The sequence below is a fragment of the Drosophila navojoa genome, chromosome 3, assembly GCF_054131105.1.
Source record: "Drosophila navojoa isolate 15081-1374.11 chromosome 3, UAZ_NAV_1.0, whole genome shotgun sequence".
NCBI classification, from domain to species: Eukaryota; Metazoa; Arthropoda; class Insecta; order Diptera; family Drosophilidae; genus Drosophila; species Drosophila navojoa.
In genome coordinates this window covers 9,484,965-9,504,751 of record NC_142891.1, presented here as the reverse complement: position 1 = coordinate 9,504,751, position 19,787 = coordinate 9,484,965, and the positions used below count along the sequence as shown (strand labels likewise).

General features: G+C 33.8%; 2 protein-coding genes across 3 annotated transcripts in view; one reads left to right on the top strand and one right to left on the bottom strand.

Annotated features, from left to right (window-relative positions):
• The window catches only part of rk (G-protein coupled receptor rickets), a 29,980-nt gene extending 21,774 nt beyond the window's left edge, over window positions 1-8,206 (bottom strand). For both annotated transcript variants that reach the window (XM_030385130.2, XM_089257450.1), the window contains exon 1: window positions 8,071-8,206. The gene's annotated coding sequence lies outside the window, so the exon portion shown is untranslated. The remainder of the gene's footprint in view (window positions 1-8,070) is intronic.
• Window positions 1-19,787, top strand: part of bgm (acyl-CoA synthetase bubblegum family member 1) — a 91,180-nt gene that overhangs the window by 51,001 nt on the left and 20,392 nt on the right. The window lies entirely within an intron of this gene.

Below are 19,787 nucleotides of genomic sequence, written 5' to 3'. Positions count from 1 at the left end.
ACGCTTTGATCTTATTGAACTGAACTGTTTCTGGATTCTGCGACTCTGCTCAGGCTTTTGTAATTGTTAACAGCTATTATTATTGTTGCCGTTGTTGTTGTTGTTATTGTTTCTAGGTTACCATCGCATCAATATCGTGTTTAGCCCGTGGCATCATTCGATTATCGCTGATTATTCAACTGTTTATTTTATGGCTTTCTCATTACAGTCATTTGGGGATTGATGCGCAGCTCATCAGCGGTCAGCTCTCTCAAACTGGCAACGTCATCGCACACACACACACACACACTCACACACTCACACAGCCATCATAATCGGGCTATTAGCGCAGACTTCTTATTTACATTTCGTGCTACTCAGATTTATTGGCAGTTTGGGTCAATTGTCTGTCATATGAAAGGTCTGAAATGTTTTCGTTCTTTCACGCAACCGCTTTGTGTTTTTTTGAGTGTATTTCTCGAAATGTAATCCATAATCATGAATTGTTAATGCAATTCACAAGCGCTGCTCGAGTTGCTCATCAATAAAGTTAAGCTCATAAACTGGATTAAGTTGTAATAGGCTTAAAGAGACCTTAAGAAGTTGGCTAACCAAAAGCTAGTTATAAGGAGAGTGCCAGTTATAAGTCTATTATGAACATGTTCTTTAAGCACAAACAGAAATGTTAGTTTTAATAATAGCTACCAAATAATTTAAAGCAAACTAAATATTAACGTATTTGACAGTTAACAGCGAAATTTAATCAACTCTAAGAGCTCTTTTATAATAAACATTTTACTTGGTTAATGAAAGCCCTTTAATGCCTAACATTTGAATTTTAAAATTAAGCTTTAAATCTTTTTGTCGCCCTGGCTAAATAATGCTCAAGGATGAACACTTGAAAAAAGTAATAATAACACAGAACATGTCATAAACCTAATGTAAGCACGTGCGGGATATAAAAAATACATTTAAGAACAGGGCGAATTTTTTTGCTACTAAAGCCTAGCAGCAACAAAATACTTATAATATATATAGAATATATAAAATAAAGAATTATTCTGGCTACTCAATTAGGATATATAATATGTTATATATAATATAAAATAAAATAAAATAAAAATGTTATTTTTAGAATTGCTTAAAATGTAAAATAAAAAACAATTAATTACTTAAGACAGTTATGAGTCTTCGAATGTCTGAATGAAGTATTCTGATATTCATACTAAACATATAAGAACAGAATTTCAATTAAATAAACAAATTTAGATATTGAATTCAATAAATGTATTTTTCTTTTTACTTATAAATTTTATTTTTTTTTTTTTTTTGCAAATTCGACAGCGAGTTTTGATAAGCAACAAAAAATCTAATCAACATAACCTGGTAGCTACATACATTTCATTAACCAATCTAATATATACGTTGATTTATGAAAGTCATAAGCTCATTATTAACCCATACTTTCAAGTAGCCCTTGTCTTACTTCAGCCAAACATATTAATAGCTGACAGCTACAACAGCAACTGTAATTAAGCTTGGAATAAGCGTATGTATAGAAATACTTAAATCATAAATAAATGTAAATGCGAAATGCCCTTTCCGTAACTTTAAATGATTTACTTGAAGGCTAAAACTTGACCATCACAAAATACGAGCTGACGTAGTCAAAATACTTTTCTTGCATTTACTGTGCACGTTTTATCATTTCAAAAGTTCAAGTAAACATCTATTGGCATATCGACTAGATGCAATCTACAGTTAAAAATTCTATATTGTTGGCTACTCTCGAGTCTCTCATAAATTGGCACATTTTACAATGCATATTTTCGTCTTTCTGTTGCAAATGAATTGAAACCCATATTTATTTGTTTGGCAAGCGAGTTCAATTCACTTCTTTTTTTTTTTGTTCAGAAAAAATATTTTTGCTTCGATTGGCGACAGATGAAAATCAATGAAAACTCTCAGAGAGCGAGAGCAGAGCACAAAGGCTGCCAACTGACCTGAAAATGTGCGCAAAACTCGATTAAGCAAATTGTAATTGTGACAAAAACGAAATCAAAAAGAGAAAGTATACAAAAAAAAGAAGAAAACAGATCTAAAAGAGCAAAGCAAATGAAGCGAAACAGAAGCAGAAGCCAAAAATAATAGGCAATAGTTCAGATGTGAGGGCGGGGGTGTCAAACCGAGAGGTCAGGCGAGGCCACTGGACCAAAGCAGCTGCAACAATTGATTGCGTATACGACACGCTGACCACAGACTCTATACAGATAACAATAGTACGCTAGCTGGCTAGAGTCTAACTGTGAACTTTTTGGAAATGTGTTGGGGGTTTGCTGCTGCTTGTTCTTCATTGTGTGTGGCTGAATTGTGCAGACATTTTTATGAGCTCGGGCAATTGAGGCGCTAAGCGTCAAGCACAGGCACACAGGACACAGAGGACATTTGTGTACCAATCTCTCTCGCTCCATCTATCTCACTCAGACTCTATCACTCTCCCCTTCTTTCTGTCTCTGTCTCTGTCTCTCTTTCTATTTTATTGAGTTTTGGGTTATATTTCGGGGCTAGTAATTGCCCGAAATTTTTGTGGCCTGTCGCCTGTCTGTGAAGTGTCTGTGTATAGAAATTAGTGAGAGCCAAACGATTGCCAGTGACATTTATAGCTGTCAGGATATGCTCAAAGGACTTATGATGTTATAAATAAAGCAGAGTCCTAAACAAGCTCAACGCTGGCGAGAGAAACTCTTTGTTCTGATTAATTAGATTGTGCTGTGTCTATTAGCATTCAATTACAAAGTGTGAGAAGGGTATACATGTATACGTACGTGGTATTAATAATTAGAATATATATAAAAGTATATATATAAATAAAATATAAATATGTATTTATGGAATGGCACAATAAATTTGTAAAATTTCTGCTAGTTACATATATTCGCTATCGAATTTTCGATATTTATTATCTTGGTACTCGATGTCACTCACTTATGCCATTTTAGACAGCTGCCTGAATATTTTTTGGCTCGACATCGATTTGTGCATATTCCAAAAATATGGAGCAAAGAATCAGTAAGAAAATTGCTGGCCAAAATAAACACTGCCAACATATTCCAAAGACTTGGCTGGCTGCGTGTTTTTGGCTCTACACTACTAGAAGTGAGATCAAGATGACAGACTAGAAAATCATAAACAATTTTTGTAAAATATACATATTTTTTGAAGCATTTCGATTATAAAGAAGTGGAGACTTGAGAAGTTAATACATATTACTTTGACGATATAAATTTGTAAATTATAATGATTAAACATTTTCATTTTTTCATCTTTATAAATTACTTCCCATTAAATTAAAATTACTTTTATGAGTTCTTATATTTTTTACAGTGGGAATCAAAATTTAATTGAACTTAAGATTTACTACCATAATAAACTCATATGTATGCTATGTAAAAAATATTCAACAAAATTCAGGATTCACCAAGCGAACTTGAAAACTTAAGCTTCACATTATTTAACACATAAATAACTAAAAACTCCAGCTAATATTATCTGCTGTTATCTTAGCAAAACTTTTCGAGTTACAAATAATTTAGCTACTCCAAAAATAAAGAAACTCTGTTGTTTATTTCCAATCAATCAGTGCTACGGAAACATACTTTAAACAAATGAATGAACAAATAAATTGACATAGCACAACAGACCTTTACACACACGGCAGTCAAGCTGTTCAGCTTGTACTTTAGACGAAGCAGAAAATTTTCCATTTGCGGCAAGTGTCGCAAATTGCATTTACTCGAAAAGTTTTGCTTTCAACCTGAACGCGACGTTTTTTCTTTTCATTTTTGTTGTTGTTGCTTTCACACCCCTTTAAAAGCAATTCCCCGTTTTGCCATTTGCCCTAATTATGCCAAAGTGGTAGCATCATTAAAAACTTGCTGTTTCTTTGATTAAAGCCAAGGCGACACAGAAGATATGCACACGTACATACATATATGTATATATAAACTCGTAAATATATATATATATATATATATATATTATATATGTATGTAGACATTTTGAAGAGGCCCGATTATTTGCGAAATCATGTCAATTGCGCTGCAATTTTCCGTAGCATTAAGCAAATGATTTCCGCAGCCGTCGCAGACGCTGCGACGCCCACAACGGCACAGATATCGGGCCGGGCACATATCACATCGTATCAAAAAGAATTGTCGCCAACCCATTCAATAAATATACAATTTTAATGAAAATGTTTATTTTTGCGCTACCAAAAGCGTGCAAGACTTGTTGCCATTATATTATTCTTGTTTTCGTTGTTGTTGTTGTTGTAATTTGCAAAATACACTTTCAAATCGTTTCGGATCCATCCATTGACAAATGCTGCACGTACTCTAGGATGCTATTAAATCTGTGGGGATTATCATGGATTTTAAGCAAAGATTAAATTGTAATGCGTCAGGATTACGAAAGCAAGCAAACACAAAAACTGACTTTAATAAGCATCTGAAAGCGAATTTTGTGTGCGCTAAGCTGGGGAGATTTTTAATTGAGTTTGAGATTGAAATTGAGAAAATCTTGACAAATAGCTGGATTTCATTCAGTTGAAGATGATTTACAAAATATTTACAGCTTACAGTAACTGAGATGAGTTCATGACGAGCATATAATTAAAAAAAAATTGTTTTTTGTTTTTTTTTTCTAATAATTTAATTGGGGGAAAATCCTAAAGACACTGGCTACATATATGTTGACAAAGATGACGGCATTTATTTACTTATTTATTTAATGAAATTAGCAAAACGAGAGTCAACTGAAAAATGGTTTATACTATACAATACTGAATTGAATTCAATTAATATCATTATCGACATATTTTATTTTATTTTAATATATTTATTTATTTTATATTATTTTTTATAATTTTTTGATCAAGTATTTATGTTTTTATTGACATAAACCTTAATGTATATTGGGATAAAATAGGTAAATTATAAATATATCCATATATATTAATTAATATTATTTATATCATTAATTAATATCATTATCGACATATTTTATTTTATTTTATATATTTATTTATTTTATATTATTTTGTATAATTTTTTGATCAAGTATTTATGTTTTTATTTGACATATACCTTAATGTATATTTGGATAAAATAGGTAAATTATAAATATATCCATATATATTTATATACGTCATGTATGATTTCATTTAACCTTTTCAAGATTTATTTTTGAACAATTCCTACGAAAATACTGAACAATTTCTCAGAACTGCGTAAGGACAAATGGGTAAAAGAACTCCGATGTCCTATTTTCCAGTGAATTTGGCAAGCAACCCACGTGAAACAGGTTGCGTGACATTTAAACAAAAGTGAATGCCAATAGCTCGACAGCGACAAAAGCTTGTATATATATAATTAAAGAAGTTGGAAATTCGACTTCCTTATGCTTACTCAAAGGCAATACCTATTATTGATATATTATCAGTGAGAGCATTTGATAGTCGCATTCAAGCATTTACTTAACTTCCACTTGTTTTTCATAATGAAAATTAGTTGATTGTGCGTAATATTTATAAACTGTCGTCATCGTTAGAGACGCCCCCCACACCCCAGCGCAGCACAGACACCTCCTCTGATGCTCGTTAAACAATTCACTCTGTGAAGCGGATCGCCTTGGAAATGCACTTAGGCTTAATTTTTCATTCTATACTCTTTACAATTGGCTGCAATTTTGCAGCTGCCGAACATTTGCCAAAATTGATGACTCCAAAGAGAGAGAGAGAAGGAGAGCGAGAGTGAGAGAGAGAGAGAGAGAGAGAGTGGTGTAAGAGCGATTGAGGTTACTGATTAAAAAAAAGGTTTCGTGATGGATTACAAATTGAAACGAAAAACTTGAAGTCTGTGAACGCTCTCAGGGACTGATTAAAAATGCGCAAAAGGTGCCTCCACAGAATAAAAAAGAAGATATATTTATACATATAGTTATATATGTGCTATGTGGGGAATTTCTCAGCTCTCAGCGGGCCTAAATCAAAATCCAAACACGCGCCGCTTAGTCAGTGGGTGGTGCGGTAGTTGGAACCTTCAGCTATCCGGACACTTGTCACTCGTAATGGCTTGACTGAGATTTCGGTGTCTCTTTTATTCATTATATATACATATATATGTATGTAGGAGTACATTTTCTGTTCCAGCTAAAGTGTTATGAACATTTTGCTACCACATTGGCATACATAATTACTTTGCTTTGACCATTGCAATTGGTGCGTGCTTCACGGTAGATCTTTATAATTTATTTTTTGTCAAGTCTCATTTCGAGTGCATTGACATTTGAGCAGAGTTTATTTAATTTATTTCTCCTTTATTGTAAATCAAGTCTGGCTGCACTAAAGTAAGCAATGGCTAAAGCTGCTTTTGCTGAATTGTAAATAGTCAAAGCTAAGGTACAGAATTTATATTGAAAGTATATATTTAATGAATGAAATTTATATTCATTTTGAAATAAAATAAATGAGCAAAATCATGCCTTTTACATACTTTAGTTTGTTTTTAAATTTGTTATATATTTTTAAAAGAATTAAATTATATTTTTGGTAATTTTGTTTTGCATATTATTTATTTACAGTATTTTATAACATACAAAATATTTTTTATAATTTAACATTTGCTTACTTTTTTTTAGTTATTTTCTGTATTTATTTTATTTATTTGTATTTGTATTATTTTAAATATTATTATTTTTTATTTTTATTATTTTTTTTTAATAAAATAATTTTGTATTATATGCAAGTAATTATTTGTAAAGTTACATTTTGTATTTATTTATTATTTTTTAGTAATAATTTGTTTAATTTATTTTTATGTACTTTATTTATGTAAAACTTTTTTTTATTAATTTTCACATCTATTTCATAGATCGTAATCGAATGAGTCCCATAATTTGCTTATGAGCTTAACTCTTAATTTATAAAAATAGTAACAAAATAATAATAATAATACCATATCAGCATTATACAATAGTTGATATATTCCATGAACTAATATTATGAAGTTTTCATTTATTTATACTTTACATGCATATTTAAAATAAATTTCTCAAGAGTAATATAAGATCGTTTTAATGCATTTATCTACACTTCAAAATATTATGCTTATGTCAATTCGGTTGTCACACGAACCCAATGTCAAATATGTTTGCTGCACCCTCCCATTTTTTTTTATCTATCCGTTAAAAAACATATAAGCATGCACGCACATTTATTTGCCCGACACTTGTGAAATTTAATTCGCGTTAAATTAAAACTCAATTTTATCGAAATATAAAAAACACGTATATATGTAATTGAATATAATTTGGTTAGCACTCGCTATAAAATTTCGAAAAATCAGAGCGCAAAAATAATGCACAAATATGAATGGCCATATACAAAATAAACGTATGCCATATATGTGTGTCAATTGTGGACGTATTTATATGGCACATACACATCTATATATAATGATAGATATATATACATATATGCTTTTTTATGGGCTATCACAAACACGATTCTGGGCATATAAATCGTCACGAGTAATGCAAACAAAAATCGACGTCATCGATCAGCGTGCGCGATTTTTATTGAAAATTGAAAGTGTGTTTAATAACAACATACACACACACGCACACTCACATAAGCGCACACACACACGCGCACACGCACACGCACACATTGATCTGATGCAGGCAGATGAAAATCAAAGCAACAACAAAAGTTGTTGATGCCGCCAAAAAGTAAACGACCTTTAACGCCAATAAAAACCGCAACAGCAGCAACAACAACAACCAGCAGCAACAGCAAATTGTTGCAAGGAGTCGCCAACAGTTGTTGCAGCTTTCCTCTTGTTGTTGCTGCTGCTGGCGTTGCCGCTGCCGTTGCAGCTGCTGATCTGTTATAACTGAAACGCGGTCACATGTGTAATTTATGCGTAATGGGAGCTCACGCGCCTACAAAACTTGCGGCACTTTTGCACACACTAAAACACAAGAGCAACAACAATGACACTAGCACAAGCACACAGTCTGTGGAGCACTCACAACACTTGAGCCAAGTTATCCGTTTGGCCAATTGTTTTTAAATATATTTATTTATCTATATATATATTTGGTTTTTGCCAAGTTATCCGTCAATATCAACCGCACGCGTCGAACGCACAAAGCGCACTGAAATCGCAGCTGTTATTTTTCAAGATTTCGAGGAGTCGCGCACAAAGCGCCAACAACAGCGGCAGCAACAGCAACAACTGCGTTCGCAACATAGAAAAATGTTGCCAGCAACATAAAATGTTGCTAAGCATTGGTAAAGCAGCTGATGTTTGTTAACTTTTAAAAGGAATGCATATTTCATGATATGTATATTTTTTTATAATATTGCAGAAAAATATATATTTATTTTTAAATATATGTATGTCAAAAATAGGTCAAAATAGATTATCAAATTTTTTAAATGGCAAAGGTTTTGTTAAGAATTTCGAACACACTCTAAGATCAGCTTTTCTTCTATTCGAAACATAAGAGTGTTATTATTTAACTATGATTTAGAATTTGTAAATATGTATTCTGCAAGTAAAATTATCAATAAGCAAGGATAGCGATTCTCTGAGTAGATTGATAACAAAATTTTAAGCATCGATTGCTAAAAGGTCAGCTCAGTTCATTATAAACATAAATATTAATAATCTATAATACGACAATTAAAATTAATTTATTGTTTACATAAATATGTTATTAAATTAAATTATTAACACTTTCCACTCTGAGAATACTGCATAACTCCAACCATGATTCATTTCTACTTCATTATAAACATATTTATTAATAATATATAATACAATAATAAAAATTTGTTTATTTCTTACATAAATATGTTATCAAATTAAATTATTGACAATTTCTACTCTGTATAAGCGGTAATTACACAGTTCACACACAACTGCCCAGTAGAAGCCCTTGAACACAACTGATCGACCCATGCAGCAGCCCACCCTTATATAGCTGACGAAATTGCACTCAAAGCAGTAGCTTCAGAGAGCTGCGCTGATACTCGATCACTCAGCTCTCTGAATCTCTCTAAGTGAAATTTCGTCAGCTATATAAGGGTAGGCTGCTACATGGGTCGATCAGTTATGTTCAGGGGCTCTGCTGGGCAGTTGTGTGGGTGTGCATTGGTGTGTGCAGTGTGATTATCACTTATATAGAGTAGAACGTGTTAATAATTTAATTTGCTAATATATTTATGTAAACAATGAATTAATTTTTATTACTGTACTATTTATTATTACTAAATATGTTTATAATGAAGCAGAAATTAATCATGGTTGGAGTTCTGCAGTATTCTCAGAGTAGGAAGTGTTAATAATTATATTGATTTAAAAATCCACTCGACTACGAATTCCATGAGCTCAAGCTAAATGATTTATTGTCATCATTGTAAAAATATGTGTTATGGATATCTCAATTTATATGTATATATTATTTATTTATATTAATTAATGTATTATTAAGTTTTGGCATACAAACTTAAATACTTAATCTACATAATATTTAATAGATCAGTTTCTTATTGCTTGTCTACAAATTCTAGATTTCACACATATCTGTCCATGTTGCATGCCACATGTTGCAGCGTCTGCGCAGTTGGTGGAAACTTAAAGCCGGTAGTTCTGGCCAGAAGCTCGTAAATGTTGTTTGGAGCTCCCTTTCAACGAACTGTGCTAAATGCAAGATTTACGCCTCCATTCATCGAGTGCTCACGCAACACCTGTTGAGGCAGTTGCAGCTACCAGCTCGGCCTGCTGCGACCCGTCCCATCCATTGTTTTGTGGCAACAATGAAAAAGTTTTTCCATGCTATTTTTCTCTTCCTCATTCGGGTTTCTTTCGGCTATTTAAAAAGAGCTTAAAAATAAATGAAAATTTGTTTTGTATTCATTCTATTTGTGTCCATTCATAAGGCCATTTCGCACGCCAACAATCATCTATTTAATTCTGGCCATGTGAGAAATGTCGCATAATTGACAGCTGATAATTGAAATACATTATTTCGGGCACATTTGTAAATTGTTGTTGCCATGCGAGGGGAAAAACCTACGAAAATGTATGCCAGCAAAATTATTTCGACTTTATTTTTGCTTCTGCCATGTAAATTATGTTAATATATTCGAGCATTGATTCTAATTAGTTGATGACGTGAGCCTATAAATTTAGATGTTTCTGACTTGCTAAATTAACATTTTCGAATGAAAAGCGTACCTAATTATGTGCATTGAAAAATAAACAATGAAATACATATTTTTGCGTAGAAAATTTCATTGAAATTCCATTTAAAATAATGAGTTTAGAGAAATGTACTTAAGTACTTTGTAGGCATATCAAAACTTTTAATTTAATTGAATTAACTCGATTTTGTAACGGAACTGGTTAATTGATGAAAATCAGTTGTCAGATACAATTTAAACTACATTTTTTTCAATTTCAATTTATTTCAGTCTTTGTTATAACTATATGATTTTGTAATTGGTATTTTTATTGAAAATAAATTCGGGATAGAATTTCATTGAATAAATAAATAACACAAAATATTGTGGAAATTGTTTTAAATTTTTTATACAAAAATTAAACAATATTTAATCCCTTGTGTGTTAATATTCATATGATATTTTATTTAAATATATTTTATTATTAAAACACACTTTTTACCGAAATCTTTTAATTGCTTACATTGTAAATATATATAAAAATAACAAACTTTTGATATATGAAATATTTAAACATCATTCAAACATCAACTTGAAAACTCTTCATTATAAAAAAAAAATAATTAAAGTGCCAGTAATTAAAGAAAACTTATCACTCACTCTAAACATTAAGGTCATAATTTATTAATATTTTGTAAACTTTATGTGCTCATTCATCTTATCTACTTTTAGTGTAATACTGCTTAAATGAAAATTTTATAGATTCCATTTTTTTAATTTTCCCATTTTTTGGTGAATTTTCCATTTGGAAATTTTCGCATTTCGCTGACGGCTCATAATTTGCGGACTAAGCGAGGGTCGAGACGAGGCTAGGCCAGAAGTCGGGAATGGGTAGAGGCTGTGGCTGTGGCTGCGCGGGGCTTTAGGCGACAAATGGGTGGGGCATTATGCATAAATTTCCGTTAATTAAAAGCGCCTGCAAATTGCAAAAGATAGCTGCGAACAGAGCCGCGCGCTGCAGCAATGACCAAAGGACCCAATATAAAATATGCGTTTCGGTAATTTGAGGAATGCAGCGTGTGGCAAACTCGTAAATTTCATGGCAGCCTGCTATGCTGAGTACTTTCCATAGTAGCACACAGTCGCACTTGCAAACACACGCACACACACACATGTGCAACAGGCAACCCATTGACCCACCCACAAAACGGGAAACGGAAGTTGCAGCAAATGGTGCGCGCATTTGAGGCTGGCTTACACATTAGACAGAGAGCGAGCGGCAGAAAGAGAAAGTGACAGGAACAAGGCGAGAGAGGGGAGAGAGCATCAACTATGTAAGTACCCGCTGTGCATACTCGTAACATGAGCTCTGACCAGCCAGCGCAAAGGACAAGTGCAACCAGAACATTAGTAGACAAACATTCACGAAAGCATGTGTCTAATAGATACCCTGCACACAGTTTTGAAATTAGGCATAAATAGCAGGCTAATTACTTGTATACCTTTTTTTGTTGATGAACTAACTTCGTGATTCTATCAGATCATGATTATAACATTGAAATTCATGCATCTGCCAAGTCTCTATTATTTGAAATACGCCTCTTAAAAATTTAAGGGTGAGGGGGTGGATGTAGTGGTAGTAATAACAACCGAAACTCTATAAAGTATATAAATCCCCAAAAATGTAGTTAAGGCAGTTGCATGACAAAAGCTGAATGCTATGAGACACGATGGAAATGGCATTAATAAGACTTGTGGAAATAATGATCTAACTTACTTGTTCAGAAAAAGGCATAGGCCCATGAATGCCTCTGAAACTGTGGGCCAACTCTTTTAGATTGTGACAGAAACAAGACTTGAAAGCTGAATGCTACAAAGCTCGATGTAAGGCACATCAATGCCAAAGACTGAATAATATGAATGTATCGCTCATGAAATAGAAAACATAATCATATGATTGACAGCAATATAAATGCTATTAGTTTTGATCTTCCAGCGAATTTATAGCAGAAGAAATGCTCTGAGACTGCCTGACAGAAGCTGAATGATATGACACTCGATGGATGGTACATATATGAAATTTGTGGGAATATTGATCAGAATTTGCTCCCTAAATAAAAGACATAGCCATATTAGGAAACCATGCACAGCTCTTCTAGTGAATGTTACAATATCGAAACTTTAAACTTGAGTTTGGGCAGCTGCATGACAAAAGCTGAATGCTATAAGACTCAATGTAAGGCACATCAATGCCAAAGACTGAATAATTTAAAGCTTGTGGAAAAATGTATCCAGATTGCTCACGAAATGGAAAACATAATCATATGATTCACAGAAATATAAATGCGCTCAGTTTAGATCTTCCAGCGAATTTATAGCAGATGAAATGCTCTGAGACTGCCTGACAGAAGCTGAATGATATGACACTCGATGGATGGTACATATATGAAATTTGTGGGAATATTGATCAGAATTTGCTCCCTAAATAAAAGACATAGCCATATTAGGAAACCGTGCTCAGCTCTTCTAGTGAATGTTACAATATCGAAACTTGAAACTTGAGTTTGGGCAGCTGCATGACAAAAGCTGAATGCTACAAGACTCAATGTAAGGCACATCAATGTCAAAGACTGAATAATTTAAAGCTTGTGGAAAAGTGTATCCTCATAGCTCACGAAGTAAAAAACATAATCATATGATTCACAGAAATAAATCAGGTCTTCTAGCGAAGTTATGGCAGAAACTAAATGCTCTGAGACTGCCTGACAGAAGCTGAATGATATGACACTCGATGGATGGTACATATATGAAATTTGTGGGAATATTGATCAGAATTTGCTCCCTAAATAAAAGACATAGCGTTATTAGGAAACCGTGCTCAGCTCTTCTAGTGAATGTTACAATATCGAAACTTGAAACTTGAGTTTGGGCAGCTGCATGACAAAAGCTGAATGCTACAAGACTCGATGTAAGGCACATCAATGTCAAAGACTGAATAATTTAAAGCTTGTGGAAAAATGTATCCTCATTGCTCATGAAATAGAAAACATAATCATATGATTGACAGAAATATAAATGCTTTTAGTTTGGATCTTCCAGCGAATTTATAGCAGAAGAAATGCTCTGAGACTGCCTGACAGAAGCTGAATGATATGTCACTCGATGTATGGTATATTTATTAAACTTTCAGACAGACAGACGGACAGGGCTTTATGGGGTCTGCCACGCCTTCTTCTGGCTGTTACACACATACATTTCAACAAATCCATTATGCAGTGATTTCCCATTTCCAATGGGCTAAGGGTATAACAACTGTATGTAAAGTTTTGAAATAAAAATAAACATACCATCTAAGTCAATCTTAGTTATTAATACATATTTAATTCAATCAAAACAGATAATTAATTAATAGATAATTCCTTAACTTGTTACATGTCTTATCACAATTCCTACATACCGAATGCAAAATTATGACACGGTATAACTAGGACCTTCATGTCAAGGGTCTTCGCTTGGTTGACTTTTGCAGGCGTTTGAGCTTTGCATGAAGTGCAAAATATTTACACACACTAAATCTGTTTCGAGTTTATGTGTGTGTGTGTATCTGTGAGTGTGTAGAAACCTGGACTCTTATAGCAAATAACTTCAGAAGAGTACCTGGGACAAAGCATTAAAAGCCAATAAATAATCACTCAAGCTGATTTTTCTTTGTTGAAAAAGAAAGGGGAAAAAAAAACATTTGCAGATACTAAAAGTAATCCACAGAACTAGACCTCTGAATAATACGCTCAAGTGAATTTATCTCATTTCAAATTTCAAATCAATTCCTAGCTTTTTAGCTATAAGTTCTTCCAAGTATTTTGTCTATGTATTTCTTTCTAGTCTTTCCTTTAAGCATTTCCTCTAAGTATTTCCTCTTTTGTTTACGTGTTTACTCCAAGTATTTAGTCATAGTATTTCCTCCAAGTCTTTTCTGTTTAGCTGAATGCTCACATACTTCACTTTACTGCACTTCACGACTGACCCCCACCAGGCCTGAAAGACTGAAGAAATGCTGCAGTTGCTGCCCTTTATATAGGGCAACTTTCACTTAAACCCTAGGTGGGCTCAAATGCTGAGCCCAGCACCAGGTAGGGGTCGTTGCAGTCGAGCTTCTAATGACCAATGGGAACCTCCTCTGCTGCTGCGAGCACTCAGATTCGTTTAATTAAAATATAAATACCAAATGAATGCTGCTCAACTCAAATGATCTTCTCTAGCTAGACAGACAAACTGAGAGACAGACTGTGAGTTAGACAGGAAGACAGGCAGGGAGGCAGAGAGACAGACAAGGTATACGAGCATATACAAACTACATTTTCATAACTTTCATGAGTGACACCCAATATATTAAACACATATACTGCTATACACGAGCACATACACATATGCACACATAAATATACACAGATATACTCACATTCATTTACAAATTAAACTTGACATTGCCGACCTACTTACCAAACACACCCCAAATCTTATTTTAGTAGGTTCCATCTGCTAGACGTATCAATGCCATTTGTCTAGTGTGCATATGTGTGTGTGTGTGTTTGATATTTGTCCTCCTCATAAAGAGCTGTGGCATGTGGAGCAAACTGTAACTAAAGACGACTCAACCACAAGTCGCACACAAAATTGCATGTCGTGTGTTGCATCAAACTCAAATTACACCAAAATTAGAAGAGAAGAGAAAAGAAGAGAAGAGAGGAGGTAGGAGAACTTACTCGAGTCTATATAGGGAGTACGAGAAGCAAGAATGCATTTTAGTCTTATTTAGCACATATTTTATGATCCAGTCATAAGTCGACAAATAGCAGACACAAATTTCACGCAAAGACATAAGAGGAGCTGATTTAATTTAAAGTTAATTGCTGAATAAAGTAAGTAATTTGTACATAAAAACTTAAATAAACTTACTACAACAATTGAAAACCAACTTACGTAAGTAATTAGTAAGCTCTTAATAAGCTGGCACATAACTTGCCATATTTTAGCTTATATTATAATATATATTAATAATTAATTAAAAATGTATTTAATTATTTATTGCATAATTTTATTTTTGAATTTAAATGCACGTTGTATCTTTTATATATATATTAGGATATAATTCAGATCTTTGCTAGAAATAAATTTAAGTTCTAGTCTCTTAATTGAACTGCTGCAGAATATATTCCTAACGTAGTCTTATTTAACATAATATAATTTATTTTAATCTTAGTTTAACTTAACTTAGCTCATCTTATCTTAACATAACTTAGTTGACTTACTAGACAAATTCTTTTTCTTTCCGTTTTCTTCTCTCTCTTTCATTTATATTGCCTTTCGTCAAACGCACTTTGCTACACTTTACTTTAAGTGCAAAATGCATTTATCCATCCGTCACATGCTACTGACCATCCAGCTCTAGTGCAAAGCAACTCCAAATGATATCCTTCCGCCCTCAGACTCCACGAAATACAAAACCCAAACAAGCTCGCACGCTGTCAGGCAGCAATTAAAAAGTGTAAAGCGATACGAACTTTGGCAATTGTCCTTGGCGCGCGTGCTGTCCAGTGTTTATAATATTTTTGACATTTTAATTGCCAGGCATGTCCTGCCTGTGGTCATGTGTGTGTGCGTGCGTGTGTCTGTGTGTGTGTGACAAATGCAATAAGGATACTTTCCACTCGCACAAGGACATGCTGACGTATGACATTTGCTGGCAAATCGCTTTAATTGCAATTCACACATTGAACTAATATTATTTAAACAATTACTAGAGTAAAGGGCAAGGGTGCAGATAGAGGGTAGAGGGTGTCGGTATCTATGTGTGTGTAACAGTAATTTGAGCTCAACTACTGCTACTGCTGCTGCTGCTGCATTCGCAGACGCTATAAAATGCAAATTCTTGTTGATCCTGTTTGCCAATGCCAATGCATGTGCCTGGCCTGCCGTTCGGACGAAGATGCGCTAGTTGCCACCGACCACCAGACCCAACTACCCTTTGTCATTCTCGACCTGCCGCGCCCACTCCCTTCGCCCTTCACCCGCTCTATCACGCTTGTCATGTCTGTTGTGTGCCAATTTCTTGTACCACGTTCCGTGCGCGCTTTAGCACAAACCAATCTAAGGATATTGTCGCTGCAATCCCCAGAGCACACTGCCACGCCTCCCACAACCTCAGTTAGCGACCAGCCCACTGAGCCGCAGCAAGAGCAAATATTTGATTTCCGTTTCTTTTTTCTATTGTCAGCACACTGGGCAAAAATAAATAAAATAATAATAATATTAAATAATAATTTAATTCAATACAAATTTTAAATAGTATAGAAAACTAATATTATAATTTAAAATAAAAAAAATAAATTTTATATATAAATTTAATATTTAAAAATAAATAAATAATACAAATAAGTTATAAACATACGTTATTAAAATCTTAAATACTACGTTAATATAAATAAATTAAATAATGTTTTCAAAATTCCATGTTTTCTATTTCTTTCCCTATCCGAAATTTCTCCAAGTGCATTAACTGTTTAAATGCGCCGTTTCAGTTAGCAACTGCACGCAACTGGGCGCGACATAATCCACGACGATTTTCACGCTGCCAATGCACCTTTGGACTCTATGGATGCCACGCCCCTCCCAGCCACTGATACCAGCCCTCCCCTGTTCGGCTCATCAAACTGCGATTACTCTGGCCCCCTTAAGTAAATCCGACATGGACTGTTCTGCTGTCAGCAGCTGCTTCCACTGCCTGCCTAGCCGAGTTAAGGGTATTAGATAAATATGCAAATGGAATGCGAGGCTCGGAACCAGGTCTCTGACACATTAAGTATACGACATGTTATTTACGCAAACACGCACACGCATTCAAGCACACACACATACACATAACTTGCGATTAGCCATGACTTTAAATTGACCAGTTTAATTGAGAGAGAGAGAGAGAGAGAGAGACTGAGAGAGAGAGAGAATTATGTATATAAATGAAAACTTAGCATGCCAGTTCATAAATTATATACATATGTATATGTAACTGTTCCCTAAATGATTTTTAGTTCACTCGATTCTCGGTTCAATGAACTTGGGACTACGACTACAATTAGGTCCAATCCCGAGGACTTTTTATTTGTGGGCTACCCCCTTATCTGATATTCTAGTTTTATTATTTGTCCCTAAAGAATGTATATTGAATGCTTTACATATGACATAAACACATTAATAGTAACACTCATTCATTACTCTTTGTGCATTAGAGAGCTTATAAAAATATGATTTTTACTGTGAGATGAAATTATACTCAAGCACAATCTACTTTCAGGGTATCAGTTAGTCAAGTACCAGCCAACCTTACTTTTTTTTCACCTTACAATTCCTATTCAAACACAATTTTTATCAGCGTCCACTCATGTCAACTTTAACCTCTTTCAGCTTCAACATTCATTTTTTGTTTAGTTTCAGCTCGTATTTATATTTCCATGTTACTTTTTTTTCTGCCTATATTTTAATTTAGTTGGCCTTTGGCAAATTGGGTTCGGCTCATAATTCAAAACGAAAATAAATAGCAAACTCTCTAGGGGTGGCATCGAGATAGGCCTTAGAAATGCCCATCACATTTTACATATAAATTGCCTGCGAGTGCAAAAAGTGAAACTAGCAAAAGATTTATATTTAATCGGCAAACTGAAATCTGGAGCGGGTGCACAAAATATATACACATACATGTGCATATACATATAGGTAGGAAGTTGCCGTTGGGCATGACAGGAAAACCGCTTAAGAAAATTCTTTTGCGAATATTGTCAAACAAATAACTATGAATAAGCATATTTCTTTCACATAGAATTAGAGGATAGTAAAGAAAATGTTGGTGGGAATAGAAACATGTGATAAACATTAATGGAATAATTTGCAAAATTTATAATGTTCTCAGACCAAATTGCTTAGGCAAAGCCTTGTCAATTGAGCGATAAAATAAAATATATGCAAATATTTATATTTAAATTGTAAAATCAATAATAAAATATATAAATTTATAAATAAAAAATAAGTATAGAGAACGATAAATTAATACAATCTTTGAATTATTAGCTATTATATAAACTAAATAACTACCGAAGCGAGGTGCTCAGAGCGAGAGAGAAAAAGAGAGAGATTAGATAGGGAGATAAAGAGGAGCTAGATCAAAGGGGGAGGAGAGCGCGATATTTTCGATTCATGGATGTGAGGGATTAGTAACAAATAAAATAATAATAATTAAAATAGAAACTTCTCTGGAAACAATTAATTTCAATAAAAGCCATACGTGACACTAATCTAATCATTGATTAGTTTTTTATTGTCAATTGTGGAAATGTGGTTAATAAATTATTGATAGCGTACGAGTCCGAATCCCATTTGACATATAGATAATGCCTCCTGATGCTGTTTGTGAGAAAATTTCAGTCAATTTTCAGTTCATACCACGTTAGATGCGTGGCCAAGACAGAAACTTGGCTATTCAGCATGTGGCTTGTGGCCCATTCTGGGAATCAAATGCTTAATGTGCTTCCTGTTGACCAGGCCAAGAGAACGTGTCCACAGTTTGCTCAGGCAGAATCGAATGACATGTCAAACACGCAACGGGGCGGGATTTTCGGTGGCAAGCCGAGCACAGAGGTCACAGTGCCTACCCCATCCCTCTCGCTCTCTCCCACTGGCAGTCTCTGTCTCACTCTGCTGCTGCTGCTTGACTGTGGGAATATTGATTATTGTTGTTGCGGGCTTTCCGCGGGATTTCGACCGGCTTAGAGAATTTTGTTTTTGGGTTGGCCTTTGGCCATTGACCTTGTCCTCCCCCAGGCAAGCCAAAGGAAAAACAAAAATTTTCCAACATTAAACCAAATGAGACTACATTTTTATCTTTTACTTCTTCTTCTTCTTGTCACTTTTGTGGCTTTTAAGTGCTGCAGAAGGCGAGAGCAAAAAAAAATAAGTCAGGTTGGGCGTTAATTTCTTGATAAATTTGCTCCACTTAAAGGTCATCTTGAAATATAAAGTAGGATCTTTAATTTACGTAATGTCCGCATGGCCTCTTTTAACTTATTATAGCCTTAAATTTGACACTCTGATTAGCTTTATCTTAACCTAATTAATTTTAGTTAAGCGAAAACTCACCCTAAAATTATGGCTAACATGTTTAGTATTTGATTTGAAGTTATCTCGGAATGACTAAATTAGGTTAAAGTAGGCTGAAATTGGGCCAGAGGACATAAAGTCAGACAGAGAGAGCCTTGCAGACAAATGAGGACGGACGAATGAATAAACGAATATTCTACAACACAAATATATTTTATTAAATTAAATAAATATAGGTGAATAAATTAAATAATATAATAAATTAAATTTTAAAAAATTAATGAATGATTAAGCTTTAGAATAATATTAAAATAAATAATAATTAATAATAATAAAAGAGATAAGTTAAAGTTATTCAAGCTATTAAATTAGTTTCAAAAGTGTGTATTCATATTTAATATAATTTAAATATATA